Raw genomic sequence first — 13,661 nt, 5'->3', positions numbered from 1 at the left:
ATAATAAAATTTTAGGGTGTTACAACTCTCTCCCCCTTAAGGAAATTTGGTCCCCCAAATTTGCCTCTTACTCTTAATCGAACAAATGGGGATACTGGGCTCTAAAGTCTGATTCTAACTCCCAGGTAGCCTCTCTTGGCGTGTGGTTCTGCCACACGACCTTTACAAATGATATTTCTTGGTTGCGGAGTATTCTGCTCTTTTAGTCGGTGATACCGACTGGTATTTCGTTATAAGACAAGTTCTCTTGGAGTGGAAGCGGTTCATGAGCCAAGACATGAGAGGGGTCCGGGTTGTACTTAAGTAACATGGACACATGGAACACATTGTGGACCTTAGAGAGCTCTGTAGGCAGTGCTAGTCTGTAGGCGGCAGTATCAATCCTGTCTAAGACTTCAAATGGTCCAATAAATCGGGGGTTCAGTTTTTTCCTCCTACCGAACCTACTAATTCTTTTGAAATGAGTGACTTTAAGGAACATCCGGTCGCCTTTCTCCAACGCTAAATCTCTCCTCCAGGTGTCCGCATAACCCATCTGATTGCTCTGAGCCGTCTGAATCTTTTTTCTGATTTTAACTATTTTAGACGTGGTCTCCTCCACCAACTCTAGGTCGAACAATTTTTTATCGCCCACTTCTTCCCAACAAATCGGCGATCTGCATGGGCGCCCATATAACACCTCATACGGACCCACGCCAATGCTCGCTTAGTAGCTGTTGTTGTAAGCAAATTCTATCAGAGGTAGATGGTCGTCCCAATGGCCCCCAGAGTCAAGGATACAAGCTCGGAGCATATCCTCAAGTGTACGGATTATCCTTTCTGATTGTCCATCAGTCTGGGGATGGAAGGTAGTACTGAGAGACAGCTTTGTTCCCATGGCTTGCTGGAAGCTCCTCCAAAACCGAGAAGTGAACCTGGGGTCCCTGTCGGATACCAGTGTCACTAGAACTCCATACAACATGACTATTTCTCGGATATACATTCTTGCCAAATTGTCCAAGGGATCGGTCATCCTGATGGCTAAGAAGTGGGAAGACTTGGTAAACCGGTCAACAATTACCTAGATGGCATCATATCCTGAACGTGCCTTGGGTAATCCTGTTACGAAGTCCATGGTGATATGTTCTCACTTCCACTCTGGGATCGGTAAAGGCTGAAGTAACCCACCTGGGCGTTGATGTTCTGCCCTGACTTGCTGGCATACTAAGCATTTAGATACAAAGTCAGCTGTGTCCCTCTTCATCCCAACCAAGTACCGTTTTAACCTTTTTAGGATTCACTGATACTCCTTCCTTCAATATGATGTGTCCTAGGAAGGCGGTCTGCTCAAGGCAGAATCCACACTTACTCAACTTTGTATATAACTTCCTCTTTCTAAGAACCTGTAAAACTTGGGCTAGATGGTGAACAAGCTCTTCTCTGCTTTTTGAGTAGACCAAGATGTCATCGATGAACACGATAAAAAATTGATCCAAGAAATCTCTGAAGACCCTATTCATTAGATCCATAAAGATGGACGGGGTGTTGGTTAGCCCAAATGGCATTACTAGGAACTCAAAGTGTCCGTACTTGGTTCGAAAGGCCATTTTGGGAATGTCTTCTGTTCTTATTTTCACCTGGTGGTAACCTAATCTCAGGTCTATTTTGGAGAAGACCTGCTCACCCTGCAGCTGATCGAATAGGTCATCAATTCTAGGAAGGGGATATTTGTTATTGATTGTGACCTTGTTCAATCCTCTGTAATCAATACACAGTCTCAACGTTCCATATCCCTTCCTAGCGAAAGTGACTCTAGCACCCCAAGGAGACACACTGTGTCTAATAAAACCACTGTCTTGCAATTCAGTGATCTATTTCCTCAACTATTCCATCTCAACGTGGCTCATGCGATAAGGAGCAACCGAAATGAGCTGAGTGTCTGGTTGTAGGTCTATAGTGAACTCAACTTCCCTGTCCACTAGCAGACCAGGTAGTTCGTCCGGAAACACATCTGGAAAGTCTCAAACTATCAGAATCTCTTGGATACAAATTTCCCTCTTGGGCTTGCCTAGTTAGAGAAAATAGCAAGGTTAAAGTACTTGAAAATTAAGGAAACTTGCCATCAAGGAATAAGTACAAAATAATTTTATTAATTTGTAAATGACTCTTCATTAGGAGGATTAAATATAACCTTCTTATTAAATCAATCTATGGTGGCGTGATATGCCACTAGCCAATCTATCCTTAAAATTACATCAAAATCCCCCGTGTCTAACCTTATTAGGTCTACATTCAGTTTCTTATTTGCTATCTCCATGGCACAAGCCCTGTAGATAACTTCCCCTAATAGTGTTTCACCCCCAGCAGTAGACACAAATAACATTGAATCAAGTTTATCATATGATACATTAAGTTTGGATGCAAAAATATGTGAAACAAATAAATGCGATGCACCAGTGTCAAATAAAACATGAGCAATATAGTTACAGATAGTGTACATACCCTGTACCACGTCCCGGTCGGCATCGGCAACCTGCTGTGTGAGGTTGTAAACCCTACTCTGAATAGGAGGTCTTCCTTGGTCTGATTCCTCGGGCACTCTCTCGCATAGTGTTGGGCACTACCACATATGCGACAAGTGTTGTTGAGGCGATAACATGGTCGGTACCCGTGATCCTTGCTGCAGTGCTGACAGATCTTGCCACAGGCTGCCCCTGGAGCCTGAGGGGAAGCTTGGATCGCTTGTGTGGGCCTCTTATTTTGTTGGACAGGCACAGTAGGTGCTGGTCTGTGGGGTGGAGCTGAGGGTTTGTGACTCTCTGCTGACTGAGGAAGGGTGTTGAAACTCCTCTCCACGATCTACGCCTTTGCCAGAACGGCTGAATATGTCTTGAGTTCTAGTACTAATAAGTGCTTCTTGATCTATGTGCGGAGGCTCCACTGGAACCTCCTAGCCTTCCTGCCCTCATCTAACAATGTCTCAGTGGAGTATCGGCCCAGCTCTAGGAACTTATGAGCATATTCCGATACCGTCATGTTTCCTTAGACCAGCTTGACAAACTCCATCTCCTTTAGATATCGGATGTGCTCGGGGAGGTACTCCGCATGAAAGGTTGCTAAGAACTGCTCCCAAGTGACTGGTGTAGACAGGGTGGTCTCCTTGAGCTCCCACCAATGACCTGCTTCCCCTACCAGTATGTAGGAAGCAAGGGTAACCCTCTGCTCGGGAACCATTCCTAAGGTCTTGAAAGCCTTCTCTGTCACCGCCAACCAGTTCTTGGCATCTTCGAAAGAGGACTCCCCTGCAAAAGTAGAAGGGTTTGTCTTCTGTACCTCTCTACGTAGCCCAGGTCAATCAGGGAATGAGCTGGGTCCCGTAGAATAGGGACTGGGCCAGGCTGAGGATAGACTTGGGGGCCCTGTGGTGGCACCTGCTGATATAATGGGGGCATTGGATTGTACAGTGGCGGTGCTGAGTAATACTGTGGCTGAGGCACCAGATTATACTGCGGTGGTGGTGCCGGTGAGTACTGTGGAGGAGCATACTCATGTTGGGGTGGCTCGGGATCCACTCGCTATAGCGGTGGCTCAACCTGTGGTAGTGAGGGAGGATCGGGTAACTCCCTTTACTCATATCGGCCTTGTTGGGCAGTAATGATCCTTTCTAGCATCTCAAATATTCTATCCACATCTTCCCAAAGCGAATCATCCCGAGCTGCTCATTTTAGTGGGGGTCTTCCTCTTCTCATATCTTTGCATCTGCATTTCATAAGGAAGGGTTGAGTACCGATTAATCGGTTGGTATTCGTCTAAATATTATTGTGTAAGGGACGAGTCCGAGCAACGCGGCTCTGATACCAACTGTAGCGGTCCCGAAAATTAAAAGGAAATGTATATATATAAATTTTAAGTGGGTAAGCAAAATAGAATATTATGATTAACATCCTTACACAATAACCAAAACGTATTAAACATATAAAAGAATAAGTTAATTAAAGTAAATACTAGAAATGAATACTGTAAGGAAAACTACAAAATCTTTAGCCATCTACCGTCATCTTCCTGCGGAACGGACTCGGGAACCAAGCCCTCCTGATCTGAAATGGTTAAGTAAGGAATGAGCTACACTAGCCTAGTAAAAATGTCACACTATCTCACTATCACAGAGATAAATATTGGTAGAAAACAAAAACAACCAATGGAGCATAATTTATAACAAATTCATTTATCAATAAGAAAATTCTTTACCGTTCACTTACCTCGGTGAGATTCGTGAAAATAACTTATGAAAGCAATAATATTATAATATCATGAAATCATACGTACTCTGTAATATAACATATGTCATTCTTTTAATATTTCAATCATCAGGCAACAAATTTCCTCTTTTATCAGCCTACCAGTATTCATGGGGATCCATAGGGGTCCCCACTACATGTGAACCATTCACTTTAACAACTTAATTCTAGGGTCGTCCCCATACCCCGTCCGGTATGGGCACCAAAATGATAAACCTCAATTACCCGTCTGGTATGAGCGCCAAAACATTTAAAGTCTCCATACCCTGTCCGGTATGAGAGACAACGTTCCCGATAAGGTTCCCTATGGACCCGGTCCGTCCACCATCTCCTAAGATATCTGGTGAGGGTGTCGACTTATCCATTATCGATTCACATACCTTTTCTATTCTTTCTTTAGTTTTCTATTTCTTACATAATCATGAAAATTTAAACCAGTAACGAGCATCCAACAATGCAGGCATATCATCAAATTCACAAGATCGAGCCATAATGAAGTAAACAGTGATTCATACATTCAAAACCATAAAATACATAGATCGGATACCATAATGTATTTAAAACTGTAAAATAACTCAAACAGTAACTGACCGAAAATATATCATATTCGGGCTTCATTAGCAACCTTAATTAATTATACACATCTATTAATTCATAAAGTACTGTTTTATCATTTATTAAGCTTTAATGTTGTGATAGGATATAGGGTGAGATTGGTTTTTCACTGTGCCGACGGGCGGTCCCTAAATTCCCTGAACTTTTTTTCGGGAACTGAAACACACTTCCGGTACCTGCACATGTCCCCAAAAAACTCCAAATCAGACCCAGGGTCTCCTCGGCCAATTTTGGAATTCTAGCACGGCGGCTCCGCCGTGTTCCAGCGACGACGCCGCCGCCCACGTTGGCGATCCACCTCGGGTTGGCTGTTTTCGGCCGTTTTCGACCGAATTTAGCCAAACTAGCACTAGTTCCTGTGAGAAAACACACGTAGGGCCCTCAGTGGGCCCAAAAAATACAGAAAACTGAGACTTACCGGCGGCGGAGCTCTCGGGTGCGGCAGCTCCTCTGGCGCGAGTCACGATTTGACGTTTTGCTCCGGTCAACTTATAGAGGAAATGATGGTGGTCACAATAGTGTAAACATTACATCGAACTGGAATCGGGAAGAGCCTCATCGGAGGCAAAAATCGAGGAAACCCGCGGCAGCGCCGCTGGGCTTCGGCAGTGTTATCCGACCAATTGGCCGGTGGTTTGGCTCCAATTTCGCCATAGGTGGGTTCAGCATCGAAATCCGAGCTAAGGGTAAAAATTTTGCCTCGTTTGGCGGCCGAAAAGTGCTCTTGTACGGCGGTGGGTGGCGGTGGTCGGTTCCTCCAGTGGCTGGGCTGTCTTCTCCGGCGAGGGCTCTAGCTGCTAGGATTTGAGGTTGGGTGTGGATGAGATTATTTATAACCTTCCCTTTTTAATCTGAGTCGTCCATCACGATTTAATATGGGCCGTCCATCGCGATGCGATCTGGGCCGTCCGTGCGTGATTCAATCTGGCCATCTGCATGCGTGCAATCTGGGTCGTCCGCACGCGCATTTGATCTGGGTCGTGCGTGCATGCGAGAACGAATCTCAGCCATCCGATCGTGCGCACGCGAATCGTCCACGTAGTTCCATTCTGCGTGGCCTCCCGCGTCAGCGTCTTTGCCACGCGGCGTGTCCTGGTTGGCCGGGGCTGCTGACGTGGTGAAATTTTTTTAAATTGCGTTTTGACCTTCGGTTTCCGATTTTCTTTTCAAAAATACCCATAAAATCCGAATTTTCATCTTTTTTTCCAAAATTATTTTTAATTAAACCCCAAAAATAATTTTACCCATTTTTATCATTATTATTATTTTTCTTTCCATTTAATTAAATTAAACTAAATTAAAACCATATTTTATTACTTAAATAATCATTTATTACATTTAAAATTTACAATAATTTAAAATAAAATTAAAAATAATATTCACAAAAATAATAATAAAATTTTGGGGTGTTACATATTTTCTATTAACTTCTTACACGAAAAATATATTTTTCTTTGATTAAATTCTTATAGAGATCGATTAATATATTCCTACCATAATTGGTGTGGATTTTTTATCACGATCAAAGCTTCCTCACTCTCAATTTTTTTAATTTTCATCCTACATGTGCATAGAGAAATCAATAAAATCTAATATGAAAAGAAATGGAAGAGAAATGAAGAATAATTGGCTCGTTCTTACTGGTTTTTCCCTTCCAATACAATAGCTCTGCCCTACTCTTATCCTTTTTTGGTGTATTCCCTCTTGTTTCTTTCTTTTCTCTTCTGTCAACTAGGGTTTCAGACTGTCATAAAAGAGATATGAATACTCACCCTTAAAAATTTTTTACCATTCGATCTAGTTCAAAAGGCCCTTTAATATTTGCAAGTTTAAAAGGTCCGACATTTACCTCAAAGTGTTGTTTCTCATCTTGAACATTCATGCAAGTGCACCAACAGAAAATCCTAAACAAGGATGCAACAAACATTTCAAAACTACGTCTTCTAAGAATTCAAATTGTAAGTCATTTATATCTTAAGACCTGTATTTTAATAAGAATGAATCTGTAAGTCATGGCAACTTAAATTAGTAGATTTTAGCTTATATCACACACTAGGTCACACTATGAGAAACCACATACTCCAGAAAATGACAGACTCCATAGTTGATAACAATCACAATACCAGGCCATACTGTGAGAAATCACATACTCAGGAAACCAACCAAATCCATGGAAAGAAAATGCTAGACTAAGCCACCTATACTCACATTCGCAGTCATTTCAATCATTTTTCTTTGCAATTTCTTGACATTAGACTATGGTATCCCTCTGAGAAATTTCTTTAACTCATCAATAAACTAATACATCGATCAAAGATAACATATGACACATGGAAATCAAATATAAGCACAAACTCAACAAAATAAACTCACTTTTGACATGGCACTGGTTTTACTCAAAAAATTAAATCTTTAGTTTTAAGTTCTTTGTCAAACTAAGAGGAATGATAATTGTGATCACTTATTAAATTTAATTATTATCTAAGTTATACTATGTGCTTTGTTAAAAGCACCATTCACTTTTCATTTTTTAAGGAAGACAAAAGCTAACAAAAAACGCAACAGTGCACTTCAAAGACAAACATAAATTATGTCAAGCTCTCAGTAGATAGTACCTATAAATTTCATATCCATGTTTTCACAAATAAGCATCAAAAGATAGAAAGCACTTCAATGTTCACATCATAGAACATAATCCCGGATACATTAATATACAGAGACATTAAAATGCACATACATAAAGGTCTAAGGAATCAAAACCTAGATAGCTCTTCCACTCAAGATGGACTAATGGTGATCTCCTATCACTGTTAACCTACAACGGAGGATCTTCAACTTCTCTTTTCTCTTCTTCCCCTTTTGAACCATAAGGAGTAAAAACTAAAACATATCCATGGAGTCCTGACCTTCAGAAAGCATTCAAATCAACAAAAGGTATCAAAAATCACCAATTTCGTTGGATGATGCAATAAAATCACATGAAGTCTAAGCAAAGAAATATAAAAAGTCAAGACAACACTTTTAATTTAAAATAATAAAGAAGTCACATAAATTCCACACCCAAGAAGCACAGGATAATAACATTACTCTACCCAAAAAAAAAGCACAATAACACCATAATTAGCAAATCCTAGACAGACTAACTAATACAGAACATCCCTTCCTATGAACAAACAAAATAACCACAGCACTAACTATCAGTCTTGTATGCTTCCAACAAAAGCTTTACTTCCTCTAGAATCAAATTAGTTCTTTGAAAAAAAAAAGTTTCGTTTGTGCAATGCGATATTTCTTCCACTTTCCCTCAAACTCTACCTTCTCGATTGGGTCAAGTTTCTTCCACTTTCCCTCAAACTCTGCCTTCTTGATTGGGTCAAGTAAATTCAACCCTTCCATTACGACATGATCATCCAATGTAGGCAGACTAATATCTTATCAAACCCAGTAATCTCACTGTGCAGAGAGAGATAAACTATTATTGTCATCACTCACCATTTTCTTCTTTCCCTTTTTTTCTCCCTCTTTATCGTCATGGGGGAACAACTCCGCTTTCAAAGTAGTCAACACTTTTGCGTTTCCTTTCTAATTCTTTTTCCCATTAGACTTGATTGAGATTCAATTGCACCACTGTGTCATTCACTCCCCCAAATCTTCCTCGACAAATCTATTTCTTCTCGTGGGCCTTTCCGTAGCGTGATGAGGGTCGTTCAATAGTTAAAATATCCTCTTAGTTGTGTGATATGTCACACGATATACGTATGGCACGATCACACTCACCCAAGTATTTCTGTGTGGTTCTCCACTCATTCCTCATTGATTGTTTATGTTGGACACCTTAGTTGCTGTGGTGATAGGTATTTTTAAAATTTATAATTTTACCTTATTTTTTGAAAATTCTATTCATTTAAATTATTTTTAAATAACAAATTTTTTTTCAAATTTTCTAAATCTTCTTCAACTTAACCCCTGTGATATTTTTTATAGTTTTATTTTTATTATATATACATATTTATTTATTTATTTTAGCATTCAATTTTTTGCATTTTCTCTCATTACAGCTTATTGTAAAAATTATTAGTAATTTATTTTCTATTAACTTCTTGCATAAAAAATCCATTTTTCTTTTATTAAACAATTACGAAGATTAATTAATATATCCTTACTAGAATTTGTGTGGATTTTGGATCATGATCCAGGCATATTCACTCTCAGTTTTGGTATTTTCGTCCCGCAGGTGTATAGAAAAATCATTAAAATCTAATTTGATAAGAAAAGAGAAGAGAAACGGGGAAGAATCAGTTTGTTTTTATCAAAATTTCCCTTCTAGTGCGGTGGCTCCCCTCTACTCCTCTCCTTCAGCGTATTCCCCTTCCTCTTTTTTTCCTCTTCTGTCGCCTAGGTGCGGAGTTGATAGAAGAGAGGTATAAATGCCTGCCCTCAAAGATTTTTTACCATTCGATCGAGTTCTCTGTGGTGTGATGAGGGTTGTTTGATATTTAAAATTTCATCTTACTCATGTAATCTGCCACCCGATGCACGTGTGGCATGATCGCACTCACAAAGTGCATTTCTACGCGGTTCTCCACGCGTCGATTATTGATTTGTTGTGCTGGACACCTCAGCTACTGAAGTGCTGAACATTTTTAAAAATTTACAGTTTTACTCAATTTTTTGAAAATACTATTTATTTGAGTCATTTTTAAATTATAGATTTTTTTTAATTTTTTAAATATTTTTCATCTTAATCTTTGTGATATTTTTTTCCTTTTTATTTTTATTATATATTTATTTATTTTTCTTAATATTAGAGTTTTTCGCATTCTCTTTTACTACAACTTATAAAATTATTTTGTAATTATTTTTTATTAATTTTTTACACGAAAAATATATTTTTTTATTAAATAATTAAAGAGATTGGATAATATATTCTTACCAGTATCAGTGTGAATTTCCTATCACGATTCAAGTTTTCTCACTCTCAGTTTTGGAATTTTCGTCTTAGCATAGAACAATCAATAAAATCTAATTTTAAAAGAAAATGGAAGAGAAATAGGGAAGAATCGACTTGCACTTATCAGTTTTTCCCTTTCAGTGCGGCAACTCCACTCATCTCCTCTCCTTCTCTAACGTATTCCCTCCGTTTTTTTTCCTCTTATATTGGTTAGGGTTTAGGGCTAACAGAAAAGAGATATAAATACTCACCCTTAAAGATTTTCAGTCTTTTGATCGAGTTCTCCGTGGCACGATGAGGGCAATTCGATATTTAAAATTTTCTCTTACTCGTGTTATCTGCCACGCAATGTATATATTGGCATGATTGCACTCACCCAATGCATTTTTACATGATTCTCCATGCATCGCTCAGTGATTGGTTATGTTGGACATCTCAGCTGCTGAGGTGTTTGACATTTTTAAAATTTATAGTTTTATCAAATTTCTTGAAAATCCTATTCATTGCAATCTTTTTTGAATTATAGATTTTTTTTCAATTTTCTAAATCCTTTCAACTTGATCTTTGTGCTTTTTTCTTTGGCTTTATTTTTATTATATATATTTATTTATTTTTCTTAACATTCGATTTTTGGTATTTTCTCTTACTATAACCTATTGTAAAATTATTTAATAATTTATTTTCTATTAACTTCTTGCACGAAAAATATACTTTTCTTTGATTAACAAATTACGAAGATCGGTTAATTATCTTTACCAGAATCTGTGTGAGTTTTCAATCACGATCCAAGATTCCTCACTCTCAATTTTGGAATTTTCATCCTATAGGTGTATAGAACAATCGATAAAATCTAATTTGGAAAGAAAATGGAAGAGAAACGAGGAAGAATTGGCTCATTCTTACTAGTTTTTCCCTTCTGGCGCAACGGCTCCATGTTGCTTCTTTGTATTCTGTCTTTTCCTTTTTTTTTTTCCTTCTATCGGCTAGAGTTTGAGGCTAACAGAAGAGAGGTATAAATACTCGCCCTTAAAGATTTTTTGTCGTTCGATCGAGTTCTCCATGGTGCCATGTTGATCGTTCGATATTTAAAATTTTCTCTCAATCGTAGATCTGTCACGCGATTTACACGTGTCATGATTACACTCATCCAGTGCATTTTTGTATGGTTCTTCACGTGTCGCTCATTGATTGGTTATGCTGGACACCTTAGCTGCCTAGGTGTTGGACATTTTTAAAATTTACAATTTTACCTAATTTATTGAAAATTCTATTCATTTGAGTCCTTTTTAAATTATAAATTTTTCTCGAATTTTCTATATCTTTTTTAACTTGATCCTTGCAATATTTTTTTTTAATTTTAATTTTATTTTATACTTATTTTTTTTCTTGACATTTGATTTTTGGCATTATCTCTTACTACAATCTATTGTAAAATTATTTAGTAATTTATTTTCTATGAATTTCTTGCATGAAAAATATACTTTTATTTAACAACAATGTTGGACCCTTAGGTCGTTACAACTACCACTATCGCCTTACATTAATTTCATTATCACCACCACCAGTAAGAATGATAACTAAATTGTATTATTTAATAATTATTTGTTTTGGAGAGGAGATAAATGAGTAAAATTAGTGAGTTATAGCATACAATAAAATTCATTTACACGTAATAGGTATAGAGTAGGTAAAAATTCTATAATGTACTTGCCCTATACTCATATCTTACTAGTTTATCTTATATTGAATATAGATGCAACTTATATTAAGTTTTTGAATTCGAAGGTTTAGATTAAATTAAAATATTAACTAAGAGTCCAACTTTGATTAACATCATAACTACCTAACCTTTATTTAATACCCAACATTTCATTATTTTTATTTTTATTAATTATTTTTTTTATAAATATAATTATTATTTATATGATTTTAATTTAATTTATTTAATTTTAATTTGATTTAATAAAAATAAAAATAATAATAATAATAAAAAGGATAAAAACTTAATGAGGCAAAAATTTTCCCTCTTGCACGAAATTCAATTTTAAACTCACTCATGACCAAATCGGAGTGAAAGAACTGGCCGATTGGCTGAAAAATACCGACGAAGCTCGGTGGCGCTGTCGCGGGATGTTTTAGAAAACTCCTCCGATGAGGCCCTTCCCGATTCCTGTTCGATGTGATTTTTCCACCGTTGTGACCACCGTTTCCGTCTCTACAGGTTGACCGAAGCAAAACACCCAACCGCAACGTGAGTCGGAGGAGCTGCCGCACCGGAGAGCCCCACCACTGGTGAGTTTTGGTTTTCTGCATTTTTTCAGCCCACCGAGGGCCCTAAGTGTGTTTTATCGCAGGAACCGATGCAAGTTCGGCTGAATTCGGCCAAAAACAGCCAACCCAAGGCGGATCACCGCCGTGGGCGGCAGCATCGTTGTCGAAGCACGGCGGAGCCGCCGTACCGGAATTTCGAAATTGGCCAAGTAGGCCCTAGGTCTAATTTTTTGGTTTATTTGGGACACTTGTACGTACCGAAAGCACGTTTCAATTTCCGAAAAAAAATTCAGAGAACTCAGGAACCACCCGTAGGTGCAGTAACCATCTAGTTTTCGGTGTCGAATCAAGTATGAACCCCTCACCCTATTTTATATCATAGAATTAAAGTTTGAATAAATGATAATACTATATTTTGTATAAATTAAATAGATATGCATAATTAATTATGGTTGCTAATGGAGCCCGAACCAGACATTATTCTCTGTCGATTCCTGTTTGATTTATTTTACAGTTTAAATACATTATGGTATATAGTTTATCTATTCTATAATTTTAAATGCATGTATCACTGCCGGGAATCTAAGATATGATTGCACTGTTGGATGCACATTTCTTGTTTATGTATTTATGTTTGAATCGGTAATGGAGACTAAGGACAAATAGGAATTAGATGTGATATGATGAATGAGTAAGATGATAGCATCACTAGATATCCTAGGAGATGGTGGACGGACCGGGTTCATAGGGAACTCTACCATGAACGTTGTCTCATACCGGATGGAGTATGGAGACTTGGTCATTTAGCGCTCATACCGGACGGGTTATGGGGACAACCCGTTTCACCCTTATACCGGACGAGGTATTGAGATTTAATGTCTTGGTGCTCATACCGGACCGGGTATGGGGACGGTCCTAGTATTAAGATTGTTAAGAAAAATGGTTCACGTGTAGCGGGGACACCCCTATGGATCCCCATAGATACTAGTAGGCTGGTGAAACGAGAAACGGTGATGATTAGTTATTGTTAATAAATATGAATTTATGATATGTTCTATGTTACTGATTATGTATGAAATTATGATTTGCATGATGTTATTGTCTTTATAAGTTGTTTTCACAAGTTTTACAATGGCGAGAAAAATAGAAAATAGTTTTATTTTTAATGAATGTATTGGTTTAAAATTTGTGCTCCATTGGTTGTTTTTGGTTTTCTACCAACATTTGCTTCTATGACGACGATATAGTGTGATGTCCTTACTGGGATAGTGTAGCTCACTCCTTATTTAACAATTTCAGATCATGAGGACCCGGTTCCCGAGTCAGATCTACAAGAAGGATACGAGTATATGCTAGATACTTTATAGTTTCCTTTATTTTTTCTATTTTTCGTATTTCTTTTAGAATTTGTTCCGTGATGTTTGTTAGTACTTTTGAGTTATCGTGTAAGGGATATTAACCTTAACCTTTATTTCACTTTCGCACTCAAATTATTATATGCATTTCTTTTTAAAATTTTCGGGGTCGTTACACTTTACTTAAGCCAA

Source organism: Carica papaya, chromosome 2, assembly GCF_054855325.1.
Source record: "Carica papaya isolate Zhongbai chromosome 2, ASM5485532v1, whole genome shotgun sequence".
Lineage (NCBI taxonomy): Eukaryota > Viridiplantae > Streptophyta > Magnoliopsida > Brassicales > Caricaceae > Carica > Carica papaya.
This window is presented reverse-complemented; position numbering follows the sequence as displayed.